Source organism: Rhagoletis zephyria, unplaced genomic scaffold (genome assembly GCF_001687245.7).
Source record: "Rhagoletis zephyria isolate East Lansing unplaced genomic scaffold, Rhagoletis_zephyria_1.1 Rzeph_scaffold_41725, whole genome shotgun sequence".
NCBI lineage: Eukaryota > Metazoa > Arthropoda > Insecta > Diptera > Tephritidae > Rhagoletis > Rhagoletis zephyria.
In genome coordinates this window covers 1-2688 of record NW_016198780.1, presented here as the reverse complement: position 1 = coordinate 2688, position 2688 = coordinate 1, and the positions used below count along the sequence as shown (strand labels likewise).

Sequence of the window (2688 nt, the reverse complement as noted above, 5' to 3'; positions counted from 1 at the left end):
CGGAGGACGAAGATGGTGGCGAGTACGACTCGGAGTGCTCGGAAGAAGAAGAAGATGAGGGTGATGAGGCGGCCAGCAGCAGCGAGGCTCGCCAGAAGAGCGCCGAGGAGATGATGAAGATGATCAAGGCGCTCACCGGGGCCTCTGCTCACTAGGAGGCTTGGCGCTTGCTCGGTCCTTTTCAGCAGCATTGTTTCCAGTGAAATGCCGGTGTGTGCATTAAGCTCTGTGGCACGCAGCACTCTCTTTCGGCGCACTTTGCACTTTGCGGCCACTTTCAGCTAGTGTCCATTAAAATGATTATTATTATTTCTGTCCTAGCTTCTCGATAGCTCGCTCGCTTTTCTGACTAATTGCCGCTAATTGACACGTTGCGTCCATTTGTTCATTTTGGTATTGCCATTCCATTTGCATCAAGTGCCACAGCGTCACACTCTTCTTCTTCTTGTTGGTGTTTCGTCAACTTTTTGTTTCTCGCTTTTCCAGCTTGATGTGCACCTTTATTATTTGTTGCATTTCGTCTTTTATTTCTTTCTTTCGTTCGTCTTTGTTTGCTTTTTTGACTTCGTAACTTTGCTGCTGCTGCTGCTGCAGACTGTCTTTCAGTGTGCGCGGCTAATTTGGTGATTAGTCGCCGGTGATAGTGTTAACTAAACTAATGCAGGCGATCAGCAGCCACCTCTACAGACTTTTCCTCCTGTGCTGTTGATTTCATTCTTTTTCAAGCGACTGTCTGTGGTGAGAAGTGCCAAGTCCTCTCTTTTTCTCGCTGGTACTCTCTTCTCATCTGATGGCGTGATTTATATTTCTTATTTTCACTACTTTCTGATTTTCTTTGTCGCTGCCTCTTTCAGTTGATAATAAGCACTTGTTGTCTTTTCTTTCCTTTGCACACTGTACGACGATACCCCACCACCACCACGGTACGGTACAGTTATTATGCACACGTTCTTTTAGGTATTACTTCACCACAACCGTATTACCACCGCACCACACTGCTGCTGCTGCTGACATAAGTGGGGAAACTGTGTATGTGTGGTGTGTGTGCTTGAGAGTGAAGCGTTTGACTTTGCAGCTAAAGCTAAATATAAACTCCACGCTGAACACGCTACCAGGTCAGTAGAAGAGGGAGAGAGAGAGAAGCTTACACAACTGAAAGAGAGAAGTCAACAGCGAGGAGATAGAGCTTGGCGGCGGACTTAAACTTGACCACCACCACCACCAGCACTTGCGAAGCTATATGAGCAGTTTGAGTCTCTGGCGACGATCAGTTAACAGGCGAGCGGCAAAACACAGCATCGCACATTGCTGCTGCTGCTGCTGTTGATGCGCCGATGATGCGCCGAGAAGGGCGAGGGCACCGCAGCAGCAGCAGCAGCATTTGTCCTTAATTTCTGCACTACCTCTCATACACTCGAAGAGAGTGCAGAGATTTGCTCATCATTCTCGCGAGCACTCACTCTTTTGAAGCTATAAGTTATGCGCGCAGGTACTTCTCTCTCTATTTTTATGACGACAGAAAGACTCTAACCACACAACTGACTAGTTGAGCTAATTGAGCTGTGTGGTCGTCAACAGAGACACATTGAGGACACTTTTACTGCGCCCCGGCTAGCCCTGTGTCTAGCCAAGGTGTGGTGCCCAAAGTGACAAGTTCCGTCAGCGATAAGTCAGAAGAATACTTTTAGGAATGATGGCTTTTATTAGTTTTTTCTTCGAGTTAAAGTAGTTAGAGTGTAGTAATAAGAGAATAACACAAGGGGGAGAAAACTCTATGATGAGAGAAGGTGAGTGTGAGTTCATTACTTTTAGAAGGTGTTTGTGAAACGGTGTTTAGAAACTGTGTGAGTGGAAGAATTTGGCAATTCCAAAACAGNGGTGAGTGTGAGTTCATTACTTTTAGAAGGTGTTTGTGAAACGGTGTTTAGAAACTGTGTGAGTGGAAGAATTTGGCAATTCCAAAACAGTAGAATATAGGGAGTGAGTGAAGAAGTGAAAAAAGTGCAAACTCTTGAAGTATTGTGTGTGGTGTGAAGATGCCTTGGAACAGAACATATCGGTACTGATTGATTTGGATGGCGAATGAAGGCGAGATAAGGTGTGTGTGTGTATGTGTGTACTTGTTTCAAATTGCTAGTGTCTGTGTCTGTGTTGATTACCTAGTGCAAATGCAATCGTTTGTGCTCCTCACTTCTCTTTCACCTCGTTAAAATCCGATTCATGTACTGATCTCATGCAAACATGCTAGAACGTGTCTTGCTAAAACCTCCCTTTCTCCTTTCTCCTCTAGTTCATGCCGCCGCCCTGTCCGGGCGGCATGTGGCGGAAGAGCTTGGGCGAGGCGGCCTCCTGCTGCAGCTGGTAGGCGAGCGGGTGGATCTTGAAGCCGTAGAGGCGGGGCACGAACTGATTGGTGGGACGCTTCGGACGCAGCTCCGGGTGCACCATGAAGAGCATGTGCGGGAAGCCGGTGCCGAAGTAGGCGCCGTCGGTGTGGTGGAAGCGACTGGACTTGGGATTGTAGACGTCCATGCACTTCGGACAGTACAGCTTCACCATGTACTCCCCGGGAATGTCGGAGAGGCCGATGGGCAGCAGCGTCTGGTTGTCGCAGAAGTGCCGCGGGCAGTAGCCGAAGTCGCCATTTTGGTACTTCTCGATCATCTGCGCGATGCCGCGGTTGGTGAG

General features: G+C 48.1%; 1 pseudogene; it reads right to left on the bottom strand.

The window, feature by feature from the left end:
• Positions 1-2286: 2286 nt before the first annotated feature.
• LOC108355042 (casein kinase II subunit beta pseudogene) lies at positions 2287-2685 on the bottom strand (annotated as a pseudogene).
• Between the last annotated feature and the right edge of the window lie 3 nt (positions 2686-2688).